The following is a 21,022-nucleotide window of genomic DNA, read 5'->3' as shown; positions in this document are numbered from 1 at the left end:
GGTGGACCAAACTCTCACAAGTCAAGTCTGGCCTCGGGCCGGGCTTGGGGAGTAGAAGAACTCCCAGAACCCCATCAACCAGGTATGCTAAACATAACCTCACTCCACACATTCTCTTGTGTCAATTACATTTATAAACCCCTATTCTTAAGTGCAAACTTTGTTCTGAAACTCTTCTTGGACAGATGTAATAGAACACATAATCACCGCACTAGACATAAATATCTCTTTGATATCCCCAGAGTCAAATTTAATTTGTGTAAACACTCTGTGCAAATAAAGGAACCTGGTCTATGGAACTCACTCCCTAACGAATTGAAAAGCTGTCAAACCTTTGCCTTATTCAAAAATAAAACCAAAAAGTACCTAGTTTCATCTTTATAGTTTCCTACCTCATGCTTGAAACTCGCACTGTATCAAGTGCTACACAATTCCCCAAAATATGTACCTATGCTATACAACTTTACCATTGTAATAATTGTTGTTATCATATATCATGTTATACACATAGTTTGCTACATTATATCTTGTAATAATCCTCAAATTATACTAAAATGTACCTGTGGATAACCCTTAAATTTACTTTAATATACCTACTTTTTTTCGGTCAAATTTTTTATACAATGTATTTTTTTATACTTCATTACAATGTATTTTTATACCTTCTTACAATGTATTTTTGTACTTTCTTAAAATGTATTTTATACTTTCTTACAAGGTATCTGTAAAAATTTTTAATTTTGCTAGAAATCACCTTAAAATTATATGTTAGATTAAGGATCTGCCAGAAACGCTATGCGTGCTAGTGGCTTTACAAGAATGTACAACTTCAAGTCTCTGTACTCTAATAAGCCCAATGTACCTTCTTGTAAATAAATAAATAAATAAATATCTTCAGCCACGTTATTGTGACTCATCGTCTGCATTTATTCAGTGTTTGCTGCCATTTTATCGTCCATTATAACTTGGTTAGTTTCATCTTTTAAGGGGGCTACCGAGTCCTTTGTTTAGGGTTTTACTTCTTATATAGGCACAGAGCGACTTTGGATCTTTATGTTTTAGGCAGGTTTTCTTTCATAGTTTCTCTTGGCTGATCAGATTTCCTAGGTGGCTTAGTTTAGTGTCCTTTCTATACATCTCATAATCAATGATGTTCATCGTGGATGTATACCTTCTCCTGATGTTCCGCTTAGTTATAACTTAGCTATGTTAAGTCACACATTGTGAAGGTCTGTGTAAATCACACTAAGAGTAAGAGTAAGAGAGAGTGCGCGAGCGAGTGAGCCGACGAGATAGATATTATTGCTACCTCTTGAACTAGAGGGTTAAGTTCCTGAACCGATTATGTGCCTCTGATTATGTACACCACCGCCCACGGGATGGGTATGGGGTGCATAATAAAGAAAGAAATTGAATTCTTGTATTACCTACATCACCCACTTAAAAATGCCATGGAGTTATATAACATCTTCCACGGGGAAAACATTTTCCACAGGACTAACAACACTGCAAAACCAGGATGACAGTCCAGAACTCATGGCAACTTAAAATACTGAACAATTTGGAAGACGTTGATCCGGACAATTTAAAAAATAAAATAAAATAAAATGTTTATTCAGGTAAAAGTACATACATTCAAGATGAGTTAAAAACATAATTATGGATTTTAATATAGAGCTAATATATACAATGACTAAAGCCACTAATATGCACAGCATTTTGGACAAGATGTGGGAAAAAAAACCTTAGACTAAAACTTAATACTAATTGAGATCAAAGCATAAATTGAGTTGAAAAGGGGAAAAGGGGGGAGGGGGAAACAGGGGAGAAATCAATAGCTATACAAGTTGGTCAACAAACAGTATTGTTTGAAAATAGCAAGACATAGGTTGACATTTAGGAGGTAAGGTAGGTTACATGGAGTTAATTAGGTAGTACTTAGTTTTCTCTTAAACTGGTTGAGAGAGAAGTACAGCCTTTAACATGATTAGGAAGATCACTACACATTCTGGGATTCTGGGTCCCTTGATTTGCAGAGCATTTCTAGTTGGGTTAAGTCGCATTCTTGGAATATCAAATAGATATGTGTTTCTGGTGTGGTGCTCATGGGTTCTGTTACAATCTTCTAGGAAGGGTTTAAGGTCAGGATTGGCATCACAGTTCAGAGTTTTAAATATATAGAGAGTACACTTGAGAGGATGTGCAGTGACTTAATATCTAACATATTCAAAGATTTAAGAAAGGGTGCTGAGTGCTGTCTGGGGCCAGAGTTTGTTATTATTCTAATAGCAGATTTGTGTTGAGTAATTAGATGACGTAGATGATTTTGGATAGAACTCCAGCACAAATACCATAACTGATATAAGGATAGATGAGAGAGTAATAGAGCGTCACCAGGGCAAGGCGAGGTACATAATATCTGGTTGATACCTGGTTGATGGGGTTCTGGGAGTTCTTCTACTCCCTAAGCCCGGCCCGAGGCCAGGCTTGACTTGTGAGAGTTTGGTCCACCAGGCTGTTGCTTGGAGCGGCCCACAGGCCCACATACCCACCACAGCCCGGTTGGTCCGGCACTCCTTGGAGGAATAAATCTAGTTTCCTCTTGAAAATATCTATCTTAGATCTTGGATATCTGATCTTAGAAAGAATGCCAACCGTTTTAGAAACTTTTTTTACTATAATTTGAATGTGGCCCTGGAAATTCAGCTTGATATTGATTCACCAAGGAATTTACCATCTACTTTGTAACTAAATTGGATATTGTTTATTCTTAGATTAATTTGATCTGAGGTTTTATTACCAAACAAAATATAGAAAGTTTTGTCAATGTTAAGGGTGAGGTTGTTAGCAGTTAGCCAAAGATGGACTTTATTTAGTTCAGTATTCACAGTATCGTTCAGAGTAAGGGCTGGAGAAATGACGGTTGTGTCATCAGCAAATAAAAATGGGTTGAGGTGTTGAGAGGCATTTGGAAGGTCATTAATGTAGATGAGAAAGAGGAGAGGGCCAAGTATGCTGCCCAGTGGAACACCAATGTTGATGGGTAGGGGTGGGAGAAATGGAATCATTCACAGAAACATACTGGAGCCTGTCAGTAAGGTAAGACGGAAGGCATTGGAGGAAGTGACCTCTGACTCCATAATGATGTAATTAAAAAAGGAGGGTGTGGTGGTTGACAGTGTCAAAAGCCTTACGTAGGTCAACAAATAACTCAACAGGTAACTAATTTTTATCAAGAGCTGCATGTATCAAGTTAATCATATTAATCAGTGCACCGTTAGTGCTTTTTTTGGGTCTGAAGTCATATTGGCAAAAGCTAAGTATATTGTGTTTAGCTAGATAAGAGTAGAGCCGCTTGTAGATTAGTTTTTCAAATATTTTGACAAGGTTGCAGAATTGATATAGGTCTGAAATTGTTGACATCAGTGAGATCACCACATTTACGGACTTAGGTTACTCTCGCTTTTTTTTTTTTAGACTATCCGGAAAGGTTTGGAGTTCAAGTGATTTGCTGTAGAGCAATGCAATGACTGGAGCTAGAAATATGGAGTTCTTTTGTAAATTAGAGTTGGTATTTCAGGAAGAGCACGTGACTTTGTTTTAAGAGAAAATATTATCTCATTAACATTAGAGGAATTAGCGAGAGTTAGGTACAGACTCTGGATAGTTACCTGTAAGGTAGTCTATAACATTAGTTAGGGAGGATGGGATATCAGTTGCAAGGGATGTGACTACACTACACACAGAAATCACACTAACGTGATGCATCAAATGAACAAATCCACAAGGAACGTGACGAGGATTCGAACCTGCGTCCTCAGTCGATTAAGGCAGTGTCTGGGATGCTCCCGGACGCAGGTTCGAATCCTCATCACAGCCCTTGTGGATTTGTTCATTTGATGCATCACGTTAGTGTGATTTCTGTGTGTAATGATGTAAGGGCGAAGAGGGAGAACGGCCAATTGACATAGCTCGAGTGCAGGGGGGAGTTGTGTAAAACCCTGGTTTGTGCCCCGCAGAGGCTGCGGGATCCAGTAAGTTCAGTAGAACCTCGGTTTCAACTCTTTTTAACCCTGTCGTAGCTCAGTCGATTAAGGCATTGTCTGGGGTGCTCCCGGACGCAGGTTCGAATCCTCGTCACGGCCCTTGTAGATTTGTTCAAGGGATGTGACAATTGATGAGAAGAAACTATTGAATTAAATAGCAGTCAGAGGCTGAAAGCACACCATCGTCATTGAATAAGGGTATTAGTTTTGTATTAAATTTTTTTTTATCCTAATATTTGGGAAATAGTGCTCCATGTTTTCTTAATGTTGCCCTTAATTTGGTCAAATTTATTTTCATAGTATTTAATTTTGGCTCTCCTTATTATTTTAGACAGTATTGATGAGTATCTCCTTGAAACTTCCTTTGAAATGACCTCTAACTTATACTTCTTCTAATGGTTATGAGAAGAAGTTTTTTGTTACCTAATGTTTTTTATTAATATATTTAAATATACCTTTAGTAAGCCATGGATCGAATAACGTTTTAGCTGTGACTTGCTTCATTAGCATTGGGCAGTGGGTAATAGAGGCTCAGAGTTTTCTGAAGAAATGTTTGCCAAAAATTTCTTCAAAAGGTCAGATGTAACACAAACAAGGAGCAACAGTTTCAAGCCCAACAAGCCACAATGCAGGACAGTGAACAACAGATGATTTCTCATCCACAGGGTTACAAACTCAGGGAACCGCCTACTCGCCGAAGCCGTAAGTGCCAAAACTCTGTTAAATATGAAAGTCCAACTGGAAAAGATCATCAAGGAAAATAGGGAGACCTTCGACAAGCCGATGGCTTCCTATCTCGTTAAGGCCACTAATGTTAGTGGCCCTTAGGTAAATTCAGGTAAATTTAAACAGAACTTTCACTGTGCACGCGAGATTGGAGCACCTCTTAATAGCAACGTGTGTCGTCCGTCCAGCAGAAGGGCCCCGGAGTGATCTATGGTCGCCGACATGTAATATGCATTAGAGACACAGGTAGGCTGTAGCTGACCCGTTAAACCGTAAATGGGTTTAACTCTATTTGTCACACATCCATATTAATTACCTTTCTCCCTCTCACGGCCGTGTTAATATGTATTAATCAGCAACACTTGCCCTTAACCAGTTCAAGGACAGTAGTCCTCCTTGTTTGTTTATGAGGACTCTGAAATGATTAGGTCTGAGGGCCCTATTAGAGGTGGCCCCCACTGCTGGGTCAATGGAGTATCTCGCCTCGACCTTATGTCACGACCAGCGATGACACCTGACAATTAGTCGTCATTCCTACTTGTTCAGTTTGTGGTAATTGTTCAATATCGGCATATGCTATGTGGCATTTACGTAGAAATATTGAAATATTTGTAAGAATGAGATTGATTCTGTTACTGCTTAAAATATATAATGTGAAATAAAAATAGCACAACGATATCTTTACCATAAGGTGAATGAAGCAGGTACGAGAAGGTGCCAGCTTTTAAATTTTTCGATATTTGATTATCGCCGAACAAATTCAATAAAGGCTCCACTCTTTCCAGGTTAATTAAAATTGACAAGTGCAAACAGTTTGGTTGAATTTTCATTAAATAAAGTTGACTGCCACGTCCTAATTCTTAACTATTTATAATGAAAAGAGAATAATTGGCACCTGCACACTATCGCTTTCGGAGACGGTCCGTTCAACTCCAAGTTAATTCACTTCATCTCTTCACATGATTGCAATGACAGATTATTTATCGACTTCCTTCGCATAAGGGAAGCAAGTCAGACGTGCAGTAATATTGCAGCCGAAAAGAGTAGTTTAATTGGTGCGTGGTACTCTTAGCTGTATAGAGCCCCGGCGATGTTTAATGTTGCATGGTCTACATGCTGAAAACATTTAGCTATGTTACCTAGTCACTAAATGTGGTGTTAATGAAATAATTGAAAATATCAGAAGCTACTCGACCCAAGTTCCACTAAAGAGGCCACTATAGGTGAATTTTTGCCTGAGGGTATCTCTAGTGCTATCCATTTTTGGGCATCGCTCTTACACTACACTACGCCTTATTCTGTCCCCAAGGCCTAACGGAGTATATTGCCAGCCACGAGATGAGCATATCGCTTGTTTGTGTGTGTGTGAGAGAGAGACATAAGGAGTAGATGTGAGATGATTGGAGTAACGGTGCATCAGGTGAGGCAGAGTCCGGCGCCGCCTGCTGCTGACGTCATATGACAGGTGCACCATCTTCTATGGCTCCTCTCTCACCTCAATACACAACCCTTATACCAGTGCCAGCCTACATAATCACCTCATTAATCGAATAGTGTAATAAATGACTAGCTAGGCGGTGCAGCGTGAGCAGTTAACCCCAAGTTGTATCCCTGATAATAGTGGAGGCCGCAGACTGGTGTTCACCGCCCGACAGCCTACCTGAGACACACTCCGTTCCAATAATATTTATTCAAAAGCGAGTGCGAGGCCCGGCCACAGCCAATAAACTCCCGCACCAGCCCCACACACACGGCTTGCAAGATCCGCCAACCACGGTAATAGTGGCAGTGGGCAGCAGTAGAGCAACGGGAAAATATAGAGGGTGGATAATTTTGTGAAGAGTGTGGTGGCGGGGCGGAGCAGCGCGCGCACTGAGGTCACCGCTCACGAATCGAAATGAGTCGGCCATCTTGAGCTGTGATATGTGTTACCCTCGTACGCTCGTATTTCCGTTTGTTTGCCTCGAGAGAACCACATTATTTGGGTCAGGATGACATGCGTGTGAAGAGGAAAGACGCGTTGTTCCGTGTATGCAGTCTGAAGTGGCTAGAATAAGAGTTTTATGAATATTTAATCCGAGGCAAAATCAGGTGTGTCCCCATGAGAAGGCGGGGATAGGCGTGGATTTGGGGTGTATTTTGCAAGAATTTCATCGGCAAGCATCAAGTTGATTCATTTATATCGATCACGTATGTACTGTTTTGGTTTTCACGATTATATAATTACGAAATGATGGGCATTTGGTGTGTATAAACATAAATATTGTCAATAAGTGTAGATGGTGTGGCGTTGACTGCTACCCAAGGAGGTAACCCGTGACGAGGATGTGTGTGGTGGAGCCCCGGGGGCCGGCGCAGCACCTGGGCGTGGTCGGTGGGGCTCACCACACACCCTGGAGGTGCTGGTGTGCACGGGGGTGGTGAGGGGGGCCACCACCCCCGCCACTCTTGGTGCCTCTGGCCCTCCACCCACCGCTGACACCCTCAGGCACGGTGAAGGTGCACGAGGGCACGGTGAAAGGGTGTGTGGGCACGGTGAAGGTGTGTGGGTGGGCAGGCGGGCACGGTGAAGGTGTGGGTGGGCACGGTGGAGGGGTGTGGGTGGGCAGGCGGGCACGGTGAAGGTGTGTGGGTGGGCAGGCGGGCACGGTGAAGGGGTGTGTGGTTGGTCAGGGTGGCACATTGAAGGGGTGTGGGTGGGCACGGTGAAGGGGTGTGTGGGCACGATGAAGGGGTGTGTGGGCACGATGAAGGGGTGTGGGTGGGCAGGTGGGCACGGTTGAAGGGGTGTGTGGGTGGGAACGGTTGAAGGGGGGTGTGGGTGGGCACGGTTGAAGGGGTGTGTGGGCGGGCAGGTGGGCACGGTTGAAGGGGTGTGTGGGCGGGCAGGTGGGCACGGTTGAAGGGGGTGTGTGGGTGGGTGGGCATGGGTGAGGGGGTGTGGGGGTGGGCAGGAGAACACAGTTGAAGAATGGCGTGGGCGGATAGGAGGGGCATGGTTGAAGGGGGCGTGGGTGGGCAGGTTGAAGGTGTGTGGGGGTGGGCAGGAGGACAGGTTGAAGGGGTGTGTGGGTGGGCAGGAGGATAGGTTGAAGGGGTGTGTGGGTGGGCAGGAGGACGGGTTGAAGGGGTGTGTGGGTGGGCAGGAGGACGGGTTGAAGGGGTGTGTGGGTGGGCAGGAGGACGGGTTGAAGGGGTGTGTGGGTGGGCAGGAGGACGGGTTGAAGGGGTGTGTGGGTGGGCAGGAGGACGGGTTGAAGGGGTGTGTGGGTGGGCAGGAGGACGGGTTGAAGGGGTGTGTGGGTGGGCAGGAGGACGGGTTGAAGGGGTGTGTGGGTGGGCAGGAGGACGGGTTGAAGGGGTGTGTGGGTGGGCAGGAGGACGGGTTGAAGGGGTGTGTGGGTGGGCAGGAGGACGGGTTGAAGGGGTGTGTGGGTGGGCATGAGGACGGGTTGAAGGGGTGTGTGGGTGGGCAGGAGGACGGGTTGAAGGGGTGTGTGGGTGGGCAGGAGGACGGGTTGAAGGGGTGTGTGGGTGGGCAGGAGGACGGGTTGAAGGGGTGTGTGTGGGTGGGCAGGAGGACGGGTTGAAGGGGTGTGTGTGGGTGGGCAGGAGGACGGGTTGAAGGGGTGTGTGTGGGTGGGCAGGAGGACGGGTTGAAGGGGTGTGTGTGGGTGGGCAGGAGGGCGGGTTGAAGGGGGGTGGGCAGGAGGGCGGGTTGAAGGGGGGTGCGTGGGAGGGCGGGTTGAAGGGGGGTGGGCAGGAGGGCGGGTTGAAGGGGGGTGCGTGGGAGGGCGGGTTGAAGGGGGGTGCGTGGGAGGGCGGGTTGAAGGGGGGTGCGTGGGTGGGCAGGAGGGCGGGTTGAAGGGGGGTGTGTGGGTGGGCAGGAGGACGGGTTGAAGGGGGGTGCGTGGGTGGGCAGGAGGACGGGTTGAAGGGGGGTGCGTGGGTGGGCAGGAGGACGGGTTGAAGGGGGGTGCGTGGGTGGGCAGGAGGACGGGTTGAAGGGGGGTGCGTGGGTGGGCAGGAGGACGGGTTGAAGGGGGGTGCGTGGGTGGGCAGGAGGACGGGTTGAAGGGGGGTGCGTGGGTGGGCAGGAGGACGGGTTGAAGGGGGGTGCGTGGGTGGGCAGGAGGACGGGTTGAAGGGGTGCGTGGGTGGGCAGGAGGACGGGTTGAAGGGGGTGCGTGGGTGGGCAGGAGGACGGGTTGAAGGGGGTGCGTGGGTGGGCAGGAGGACGGGTGAAGGGGGTGCGTGGGTGGGCAGGAGGGCGGGTTGAAGGGGGTACGTAGGAGGGCGGGTTGAAGGGGGTACGTAGGAGGGCGGGTTGAAGGGGGTGCGTGGGTGGGCAGGAGGGCGGGTTGAAGGGGGTGCGTGGGTGGGCAGGAGGGCGGGTTGAAGGGGGTGCGTGGGTGGGCAGGAGGGCGGGTTGAAGGGGGTGCGTGGGTGGGCAGGAGGGCGGGTTGAAGGGGGTGCGTGGGTGGGCAGGAGGGCGGGTTGAAGGGGGTGCGTGGGTGGGCAGGAGGGCGGGTTGAAGGGGGTGCGTGGGTGGGCAGGAGGGCGGGTTGAAGGGGGTGCGTGGGTGGGCAGGAGGGCGGGTTGAAGGGGGTGCGTGGGTGGGCAGGAGGGCGGGTTGAAGGGGTGTGGTTGACCAGTGCAGCAACTAGGAGGCCTGGTCGACGATCGGGCTGCGGGGACACTAAGCCCTGGAAAAACAAGAAGGTAACTCCAAGGTAAGGTGGGGTGGGCAAGAGGTGTCCACACCTGACAGTACCTGGCTCTTCACCCCCCTGCAGTAGACACCCTCAGGCAGACCTGTAGTGCCTGGCTGAGATCAGTGCAGATACAGTAATGTTAAATAATTTTTTCAATGTAAAGAACTATTTGGTTTAATCTTGTAATTGTAATGTGGGGTGTAATATAAAATCCGCCATCAATTATTGCATGCTCATCATGTATATGAAGCTACTCACTTAGTTGTATAAAATGAATGTGCCTAAGGTTGTAAGCAACAGGTTAGGGCAGATAAAATCCAGCATTTAGTGATACTGTATTAGAGTTTTTGGGTGTGGCTTTAATATTTTTTTTTATTTTGGCCCAAAGGGGCGAGTTAATTGAGCAGCGCCACTCATACTGAGTGAACATTCCACCATAGGTACATGTACAACATCCTCAATAGGAAGAAAACCAGCTAGATTGTTCATCCTACCTCTTGTACCCAGACACATTTGGGACTTGCTTAACTGTCTCAAGTGAACAGTTTACCAAACAAGGAGACTAACATTTTCCAATCCCCTAAGCTTACATTATCCTGTGTATGCACAGTGCAGGGGGAATCTTTTAAGAACATTATCTATATTTGAAATAGTGTGTACCTAACACAAACAATGTACGATTTATTCTTCACACATTTCTAATGTCTCTTAGATGGGCACAGTCTCAGGTAGTTGTCAAGGAGGTGTCTGTCACTCACACCTCAGATTCTACAGCTCTGTTGCTCAGCAGTTGTTTCCATCCGGAATCTCTGAGTATTTGTATCCAAGATGAAATCTCGCTATAACTGATTCTCTCCTGTGGCCACCTCCCCTTCCCCATTAATGATTGGGACTGGGAGCTGCAACCATATTGTACTGGCATACAAATTCACTGATTTGCTCGTCTATCCTCCATTCCTCAATTGTTTTGTGAGTGATGTTGCCTGATAATGCTTCTAACTTGTAGAAGCATCTAGGGGGTATGACATATGTGATATGGTCTCCTTCAGTGCTCTCAGCAATCAGCACATCTGCTTGTTTATTTCCAAAAATTCCTACATGGGAGGGGAATACACAAGAACATGATCACCCATTCCATTGGTTAGTACTCCACTGCTTCTTGATTTCGACGATGATCACTCGTTTTTCTGCTTGTGTTTTTCCTAAGGCTTTAAAGTGCTGCTTTTGAATTGGTGTATATCACTGCACCTTTAGCGTTTCTTTAAAGGTACAGTGATATGCACCAATTCAAATGCAGTTCAATATTTCAACCAATCCTGCCATTAGTTGGATTACATGGACCATCAGTGTAGATTCTCTCCAATTCATTTGCGGCTGCTTTATAAATTTCCTCAAGAGGGCCATGTATATCTAATTTCTTGTCAAACAGAATACAAATAGTAAGTCAATCCAATAAAACAAAGTCTTAAGAACATTTAAAAGCACCATACCCCATCTACCGGGTTACCTTTGTAGTGGGTGTGAGGATCAACGTCCTTGCGGCCCAGTCTGACTAGGCCTCTCGGTTGGTCCTATGGTTAACCATGCTATAGGATGGGACTGCTCGCAGTGTGATGTATGAATCACAGCTTAATTGATCAGTGATTTGAAGATGTTTATCGAGTTCATTCTTGAACACTGTGAGGGGTGGGCCAGTTATGCCCCATATGTGTAGTGGAAGCGTGTTGAACAGTCTCAGGCCTCTGACGATAGTTCTTTCAGAGTACCTGTTGCATCTCTGCTTTTCAACGGGGGTATTCTGCACATTCTGCCATGCCTTCTGGTCTCATGTGATATTTCTATGTGCAGGTTTGAAACCAGCCCCTCTACTAGTTTCCATGTGTAAAAAGGGAGTGTTGAAAATTCTTGGGCCTTTAATGGTGATACTGGTAATTCTCTCTCAGCATACATATTTCACCTCTGCATTTCAGTGGGAGGGGTAGCACATCCTGCCATGGCTACTGGTAAACCACTCTCCAGGTTAGCAATTTTCAGGCTTTGAATGGGGCTGTTAGTGTACAATATTCCACCCTAGAGTGCACTGGCATCTAGAAAAGTATCATCATTAGTATGGCATCCCTTGTTTGAAAGGTTATTATTATCCAACCTGTCATTTTTCTTGCAGTCGCGACAGTTATTCTGTGTTCTGTAATGGTAAGTGTTCTAGGGGTCCAGAGGCAGGAACATGGTTGTATGGGGGAGATTCAGAGGCGAGAACGTGGTTGTATGGGGGAGATTCAGAGGCGAGAACGTGGTTGTATGGGGGAGATTCAGAGGCGAGAACGTGGTTGTATGGGGGAGATCCGGAGGCAAGAACGTGGTTGTATGGGGGGAGATCTGGAGGCGAGAATGTGGTTGTATGGGGGGGGGGGAGATCCGGAGGCGAGAACGTGGTTGTATGGGGGGAGATCCGGAGGCGAGAACGTGGTTGTATGGGGGGAGATCCGGAGGCGAGAACGTGGTTGTATGGGGGGAGATCCGGAGGCGAGAACGTGGTTGTATGGGGGGAGATCCGGAGGCGAGAACGTGGTTGTATGAGGGGAGATCCGGAGGCGAGAACGTGGTTGTATGGGGGGAGATCCGGAGGCGAGAACGTGGTTGTATGGGGGGAGATCCGGAGGCGAGAACGTGGTTGTATGGGGGGTGATTCGGAGGCGAGAACGTGGTTGTATGGGGGGAGATCCGGAGGCGAGAACGTGGTTGTATGAGGGGAGATCCAGAGGCGAGAACGTGGTTGTAGTGGGGGTCCGGAGGCAAGAAAGTGGTTGTAGTGGGGGTCTGGAGGCAAGACCGTGGTCGTGGGGGGGAGGGTCCAGAGGCGAGACCGTGGTCGTCGGGGGGGGGGTCCAGAGGCGAGACCGTGGTCGTGGGGGGGGGGGTCCGGAGGCGAGACCGTGGTCGTGGGGGGAGGGTCCGGAGGCGAGACCGTGGTCGTGGGGGGGGGTCCGGAGGCGAGACCGTGGTCGTGGGGGGGGGGGTCCGGAGGCGAGAATGTGGTCGTGGGGGGGGGGGTTCCGGAGGCGAGAACGTGGTCGTGGGGGGGGTCTGGAGGCGAGAACGTGGTCGTGGGGGGGGTCCGGAGGCGAGAACGTGGTCGTGGGGGGGGTCCGGAGGCGAGAACGTGGTCGTTGGGGGGGGGAGGTCCGGAGGCGAGAACGTGGTTGGGGAGGTGGGGGGTCCAGAAGCGAGAACGTGGTCGGGGGGGAAGGTCCGGAGGCGAGAACGTGGTCGTGGGGGAGGGGGGTTCCGGAAGCGAGAACGTGGTCGGAGGGGAAGGTCCGGAGGGGAGAACGTGGTCGTGGGGGGGGAGGACCGGAGGCGAGAACGTGGTCGTGAGGGGAGGGAGGACCGGAGGCGAGAACATGGTCGTAAGGGGGGTCCGGAGGTGAGAACGTGGTCCTAAGTGGGGGTCCGGAGGCGAGAAAGTGGTTGTAAGGGGGGTTCGGAGGCGAGAACGTGGTCGTGGGGGGTTCGGAGGCGAGAACGTGGTCGTGGGGGGTTCGGAGGCGAGAACGTGGTCGTGGGGGGTTCGGAGGCGAGAACGTGGTCGTGGGGGGTTCGGAGGCGAGAACGTGGTCGTGGGGGGTTCGGAGGCGAGAACGTGGTCGTGGGGGGTTCGGAGGCGAGAACGTGGTCGTGGGGGGTTCGGAGGCGAGAACGTGGTCGTGGGGGGGTTCGGAGGCGAGAACGTGGTCGTGGGGGGTTCGGAGGCGAGAACGTGGTCGTGGGGGGTTCGGAGGCGAGAACGTGGTCGTGGGGGGTTCGGAGGCGAGAACGTGGTCGTGGGGGGTTCGGAGGCGAGAACGTGGTCGTGGGGGGTTCGGAGGCGAGAACGTGGTCGTGGGGGGTTCGGAGGCGAGAACGTGGTCGTGGGGGGTTCGGAGGCGAGAACGTGGTCGTGGGGGGTTCGGAGGCGAGAACGTGGTCGTGGGGGGGTTCGGAGGCGAGAACGTGGTCGTGGGGGGTTCGGAGGCGAGAACGTGGTCGTGGGGGGTTCGGAGGCGAGAACGTGGTCGTAAGGAGGATCCAGAGGCGATAATGTGACTGTAAGTGGGGGGATTCAGAGGCGTTAACATGGCTGTAGAGGGGTCCAGAGGCAATAACGTGGATTAACATGGTGAGGGTTCAGAGGCGATAACGTAGTTGTTGTTGGTGGGGTTCAGAGGCGAGAATGAGGTTGTAAAAGGAAGATATAAAATGATGGGAACCATTGGCTTAAGTCAATATTTGTTCATTATGTGCCCTATGCCATATTCAATATGCATTAAAAGTTTCAATGTTTCTATCCATTATAAGTAAAGTACAGTACTGTACATGGTTGTTTTCTAATATTAGTTAATATATATATATATTTTGGGGTCATTATCCTTTAATTTTCCCCTTGTTTAATTCGTATTGCTAAAGTATCTTGTCTGTCAAGCTCTAAATAATTAATGAGTGCATCACTGGTGCTGCGTATTTTGCCAGCCTGGTATTGTTTCATACTGTAACCTCAAACTGTGTGTTTAGGCTGAAAACAAAGCCAAATTATTTAAATACATGGTATGCTACATCCTAACTGATGGTTTGACTAGTGGATGACATGTATAGCAAATTCTGACACCCTGGTGGATGTCAGAATTTGTATATTTCACTAGCCTTCTGAAAATGGCACTAACATAAAGCATGATGTAATAAAAATGCAAGATAAGATGCTGTGCAATCCTCCTCCCCAGCAAAAAAATAAATATTCGAAATGCATGCTTAAAATAAAATAAAATTGAATGAAATAACCTAGCCCGGATTCAAAATTTTAAAACTGGCCAATTATTTTCCAAACTATAATGACAATTGGCAATCCTTCCTAACCATTGATAATTCTCTTAAAGGGCTTCCACAGGCTAATGGCATATTTTGCTTACCCTTGTGCATTAATTGATAAAAAATACTGTACGTACTGTACTGTACTACATTGTAGCTTACGCAAATGTTTCATATAGTGTAAGAAATATTTTTTAACTATCGATATCAGTATTGATTTAGGTATTAAAGCCATGGTTGAGTACAGTATATTAAAATTAGAGGCTTGATATTATGAAACAAAAATGTGATTGGTAGCTTAGAAACATTTCTTAGAGGTTGCCAACTTTCAAAATAGAAGTAAACTGTAAATAATTTTGTGGTTCCCTACTCATTAAATTTCATGTACCAGTCTTTTTTAAACCCCCAAAGTGCAGCTGTCATCATAGATACATCTCTGCCTATGCACAAAAACAAAAAGTCCAGATCTTTGTGGTTGGTGCACATTAGGAAGCTGCTGGGTGAGTGGGGGGAGGGGAGGGGGCTCATTTAGTCGGTAGACTCTTGCGACGCAATATTCAGACTTGCCTTGTAGGGTAGAGAGAGCTTTATGATGATGGTGTTTGATGGTTTACATGTTTTCTGTTTTACTTTAGTTTATACAATGTGTAGAATATTTACCAATTGACAAAAATAGTGAGTATTGTATATAGGCATCCAATGTATTATGGTGGGTATGCCTATTTTGTACATAAATCTGTTCCTGGCATAGCTCAAAGGAAGTGTCTTGCATCTCACTCCTATTTATTTATTTATTCATTTCTTTCATTATCATGAAGATTCAATTGGCTTGTGAGAGTACGTAATATTGGTATTTTCACATTCTTGCAAAGCCACTAACATGCATAGCGTTTCAGACAAAACGCTATACTGTACACTTCCCTTGCTGCTCTTCCTTTGTTTCACCTTCCTTTTGCTGCTCTTCTCTCTAGTAATGTTTCCCAGAAATAGATTAAAACACCAGCGGGACATACCAGATTGTGATTTAGTGATAATTGCATAGCTTGTAATAAAAAAGAAACTTGATACAGTACATGGTAATCTATTTAAAACAATGGCAAAAAATTTTCATGGGCATAGGGTGTCTCCTTTATATCCATATACTGTAAATATGTTATAGCCATATGTAAATCATTTTTATCAAACTGGGTAATAATAAATAAAACACATTATCGCTACATTACTCATGTTTTCTCTGGGGTACACTCTCTCCTACGTTTTGCATGAATACCACTAGGACCTGGTTGTGGTTCAGTGCTTGTTTGTCTCTACAAATTTGTCAAGAGATTTGTTTTTCCCTTCATTTTAACATTTGTCTGTAATGATGCATCAGTGTCATTGAATAGGCTAAGGCACGGCCTACTGCAGCTTGATTTGGGCAAGTCGTTTCAGCAAAGGATTGCAATTCTTTCCATGCTGCACACATTTTCTTAATTGTTGAGGAAGAGACATTCTGTACTGGCACATCCTCCCCTGAAGAAATTTCCTCAGCTGTCAAATCGCCACTCGCATTACCACACAACACAAGAGTAAACCGATCTTTCATAGGCTTGTGTCCAGGCAATGACTTCTCCTCCTTGGTAATGTATGTTTTCTTTGGCAATCTTTTCCAGAATATCCCTGTCTCGTCACAATTAAACACTTGTTGTGGTAGGTATGCCTCACTGCACAAAATCTTTAAATTCCCCAATGAATCTTTCAGCCGCTGGTTTGTCTGAGCTGGCAGCCTCCCCATGCCTCACAACACTATGAATTCCACTTCTTTTTCTAAATTTCTCAAACCATCCCCTGCTCACCTTAAACTCTTTCACTTCTGCATCACTCGTTCCAGGGGTTTTCTTTAAAAGATCTTCATGCAATTTTCTTGCTTTTTCACAAATGATGGCCTCCGAAACGCTATCACCCGCTAACTCCTTGTTGTGTATCCAAATTAATAATAACTGTTCAACATCAAGTGTTTGTGTTCTATGTTTCGTGATGATTGATACACCTTTTGCCACTTTAGCACCCATAATGCCCTTTTTCTTAGCCAGTATGGTGGATATCATTGACCGAGATTTGTTGTACTGCCTAGCCAGTTCAACAACCCGCACACCATCTTCATATTTACGAATGATCTCTTGTTTCTGCTCTATGGTCTTTCTTACATGGGATCTCATATGTTGAGCCTTACCACTGACTTTCCTGGGACTCATGGCGTATTATATAATAATTACTTTAATGTTCAAAATGCAAAAAATCACCACAAACGCGCAATTTCTTATAGGCGCGATCGTCACTAAGAGGGCAGCTGTAGTAAACTAAGGCAGGTCGGACCGCTTGACCGGGAACCACGTGCTTGGTTGACCCGAACGTGTACCAACAAGTATCGGAAGTCGATGACACCATCGGATGTCGTCGCATTTTTCAATGAAATTTACATCGTAACTCGAAATTACCGTAAATAGGGGCAATCGTAAGTCGAGGTGCCACTGTACTGTAATTAAGAATACAATATACACCATTAAAAATTCTTTGGTAACTTCCTCTCATAAATTTAGGTGTATGATTAGATGGTATTAATATACAGTAGCAACACCCACTTTCCAACCTACAATATTTATAATTTGGTTAAGAGTAAAATGTTAAGGAGTTGGGCATCATTCCATCTCCCAGTCCCATCCCAAATAATTTTCCTGACACCTTCTAAGTTCTGTATAGTTGTAAAGGCTTGGTGCTTTCTCCATGTAGTTCCCATCCCTCAAGAGGATGAATTTCAAATACAGTACTGTAAGTGTTTTGTAATCCTTGACTTACAGTGAACTAAGGGGGGGGTACCTAGCATTTCCTGAGTCTCCCTCACATTCACCTGTCCATCCATCTGGCCTACTATCCATCTATTCCTCTATTAATCATCTCTCTGTTCATCCATTTATCTCTCCATTCATCTGTGCATCTATCCATCCATCCATCTCTGCATCTGTCCATCCATCTACTGTCTATGCCTCTGTCTGTGTGTGTGTGTGTCTTATCAAAAAATATAATTGTCTAATGTGTGGGTGGTTGCCATTGAGAGGAACTTAAAAGGTGTAAATTACTTAAAAATAAACTTTAAGGGAATTACTTAAAGATAAAGGGCCGTTGGCTTGAGAGACCTTTGACGATGTCGAAGAATTGTTTTATGCGTGTACCGCCAAATTATTGAATGTGACTGGCACCCTGTACCCTTTTGAATTCTGGCGACCCCGACCCGTTTACAGCCAACATCACGGAGGTAAATGATATATTTCAATTTCAATAGATTGAGACATGAGGGCCTGGGTTCAATCTAGATGGGCATTGCCTATAATGAGCTAACAGCATTACTGCAGGGACTCCTCCTAATTCAATTCAATGTTTATCTAATTAAAAATGTGTGTACAAAGAACATATCAGTACTGTACAATTGTAGGGACAGGAGTTACACATACTAATGAAGCACTATTACACAAAGCATTTCCTGCAAAACATAAAATAAACAAATAAATTTAACTAAAGGTGTGAGGGAATAATGAGGGACCTGGGAATAATGATGTCTGACGACCTAAATTTTAGGGAGCATAACCAAGCAAATATTGCGGCAGGCAGGAAAATGATAGGATGGATTACGAGAACTTTCAAATCCAGGGATCCCATCACAATGGTTGTACTCTTCAAATCACTTGTGCTGTCCCATCTTGAGTACTGCTCAGTACTCGCTTCCCCATTCAGAGCAGGAGAGATTGCTGAAATAGAGGAAGTACAGAGAACATATACAGGATACATAAACGAGATAAAGCATCTAAATTATTGAGATCGTCTCAAAGCTCCCCGAATGTACTACATTAATGAAAACACAGTAAAATAACAACATACTGGAGTGAATGATATCGAAGAAAATGCAGAATAGAACTAGTGAAGAGCAGGGGTGCCATAGGCACAATTAGAGAGAACTGTATAAGCATCAGAGGTCCACGGTTGTTCAACATCCTCCCAGCCAACATAAGAAATATTGCCGGAACAACAGTGGACATCTTCAAGAGGAAACTAGATAGTTTCCTCCAAGGAGTGCCGGACCAACTGGGCTGCAGTGGGTACGTGGGCCTTGCGGGCCGCTGCAAGCAACAGCCTAGTGGACCAAACTCTCACAAGTCACGCCTGGCCTCGACCCGGGCTTAGGGAGTAGAACAACTCCCAGAACCCCATCAACCAGGTATCAACCAGGAGGGTGTAAAACACTTAATACTAAAGAAGTAAGCTAACCAAATAAGAACGTTCATAGAAAATAACAGATAAAGACAAGAAAAGGTGTCACAATGTTACAATATGGAGCCAGTAGTTGTAGCCATAGTACAGTAGTTATTTACATATTTGGAAATAAAAGGCATAGCTTAGAAAAGCAATTGGACTCTTATCATAACATTTCCTTTGGAACACAACAGAACATAGAGTAATACAGTAATTTAAGGCAAGTGGGACCAACACTAAAAATGAACCAGGAACATGAAGGACATGATTAAACACTTCAAGAAATGCAAGAAATTAGATAATAATAAATGCAAAAAGTACATAATACTTAGTAAATAAAAATTTAAGATAAACCTAATGTTAACACTGTTGTTCAGGCCAGTCTTTGTGTACTTGACCGTAAATGTTCTGGGTATCTCAAAGTCCTGCTCAGCGATACCTAAGATGTTCATATTGACTAATTTTTTATCTCGGTTTTTGGGTTATAACTAAATTTGGCACCAAAATATTTGCAAATGAATGTGCTTGAGTATAGATGCAAAATGAAATGTACATTATTTTACCTTGAGGTTTCCTTGAGATGATTTTGAGGCTTAGCGTCCCCTCGACCAGGCCTCCTCATTGCTAGACTAGTCAACCAGGCTGTTGGAAGCGGCTGCTCGTTGATTGCAGATTATGCATGATAGTGCTAAATATACTAATGTTCATAGAAATTTCAGCATTCCTTATTTTTGTCATGAGTAAAAAATATGGAAATGTGCTTATTATCGGTCTTTCTTGTTGCAAAAAGAAAACATACATAATTTTCATACATTTCTGGCAGGTATACCTGGAGTAGGTTCTGGGAGTTATCCTACTCCCCAAGCCCAACCTGGGCATGGCTTGACTTTTGATAACTTGGTCCAACAGGCTGTTGCTTGGAGCAGCCTGCAGGTTCACATATCCACTACAGCCTAGTTGGTCCAGCACTTCTTGCAAGAACCTGTCCAAGTGCCTCTTAGCATGTTCGGTATAAAAGTTGTGGAGAAGCAGTGGGAAAGAAATATGTTTGTTAAAGTGTGCATGCCTCCCAACTTCAAAATGACTATATTCGCCATTGTGGCAGAATTTCATTGATTTTCAAAGCTATAGCTTGGTGTTGAGTAACGGGGCGTGCGTAAGTAGGAGGCATCCACCTTCGTTCTGGCAATATTTCAAATGCTTGCTGGGAGGGTGTTGAACATCTGAACCTCTGATGTTAATTAACCTTTAGACCGCGCAATACATTCATGTATGATTTGACAAAAAAATAATTTAACAAGTTTTTAAAACTTGCACAAACACTTTCCAATTTTTTTTCATAATCAACTAGGCAACACCTAGGCACTAGGTTTTTTTTTCATAATCAACTAGGCAAAAATGCTCCAACTTTGTCTAAATGATCACAGCGTAACTTGAAAAACAAGAAAATGAAAATTAATTTTTAAATTGAATATTGAAAACGTCAGATTTTCAATTCAGAATAAAAAAATATGAACTATCACCAATTGTTCATCTAATGTTGTTCTCTCAGAATAGCATATGATCTTCATTTTCATCAAATTAGAATATAGGTTTTCAGTGTAGTTTACTATAAAAAAATATTGTCAATAGGGCATTTGAAATATGAGGGAAATTTAGACCAAAAAATTACCACACCAATTGTATAAAGTTTATGAAAAATCCATTCTAAAGGGATTGTAGAACAGACAGCTGAGCACATATCTCAAAATAATGAGAATCGGTCAAAAACTGGAATTTTAGAAACCGCTCAAAGTTGAAACTCTAGTTTCAGAAATACTGTAATTGTATTTGAAGTTATCAACAATGAATAAAGGTAGTTTTATTTCGTTAATTTAATTGTATGTTTTAATAAACAATGTTTGGCATTCGTACTCGAATATGTAAAAGTTGTAGGTCAATATGTGTTGAAATGAAGTAAAGAAAAAAATCACCCCCCCCCATAAAACACAGAATATAGGGATAATTATAATAATTATAATGATTCAGGGGATATATTTAGGGTGTACTATTATAAGTGAGGCCCTAATATGGTCCCTAATCATCAAAACAACCTAAAGAGACAAAGAAAATAGCTTGAAATCAGAGAAAAAATCGGCCAAAAAAATTAAGTCCCAAGTATTGCGAGTTGACTGATTTATTTGTTGACCAATTTCATTCTATCTACACATAGTTATGAAAACATGCATTCTCCAGGAGGTAAAGGTTACAAAATCAGATAATAAACAAAGGAAAAAAAAATTCCCCCCAAATATATTTTTGGGACATTGATGAAAGTATCATATATTAACATTGGACAATGTATTTATGATATATAACAAAATAGATCATATTATCATAGTTATTCATTATTATTTGTGTTATTATGTATTA

At 44.7% G+C, this 21,022-nt stretch overlaps 1 protein-coding gene across 13 annotated transcripts in view; it reads left to right on the top strand.

The window, feature by feature from the left end:
* Positions 1–6,395: 6,395 nt before the first annotated feature.
* LOC123758126 (MAP/microtubule affinity-regulating kinase 3) overlaps positions 6,396–21,022 on the top strand; it is a 286,973-nt gene continuing 272,346 nt past the window's right edge. For 3 of the 13 annotated variants that reach the window (XM_069329610.1, XM_069329608.1, XM_069329607.1), the window contains exon 1: positions 6,586–6,962. The gene's annotated coding sequence lies outside the window, so the exon portion shown is untranslated. Of the gene's footprint in view, positions 6,549–6,576; positions 6,963–16,631; positions 16,821–21,022 lie in introns of those variants that run through there. The other 10 variants (XM_045742350.2, XM_045742327.2, XM_069329604.1 and 7 more) reach the window with 7 other exon arrangements.

Source organism: Procambarus clarkii, chromosome 22 (genome assembly GCF_040958095.1).
Source record: "Procambarus clarkii isolate CNS0578487 chromosome 22, FALCON_Pclarkii_2.0, whole genome shotgun sequence".
Lineage (NCBI taxonomy): Eukaryota > Metazoa > Arthropoda > Malacostraca > Decapoda > Cambaridae > Procambarus > Procambarus clarkii.
This window is presented reverse-complemented; position numbering and strand designations above follow the sequence as displayed.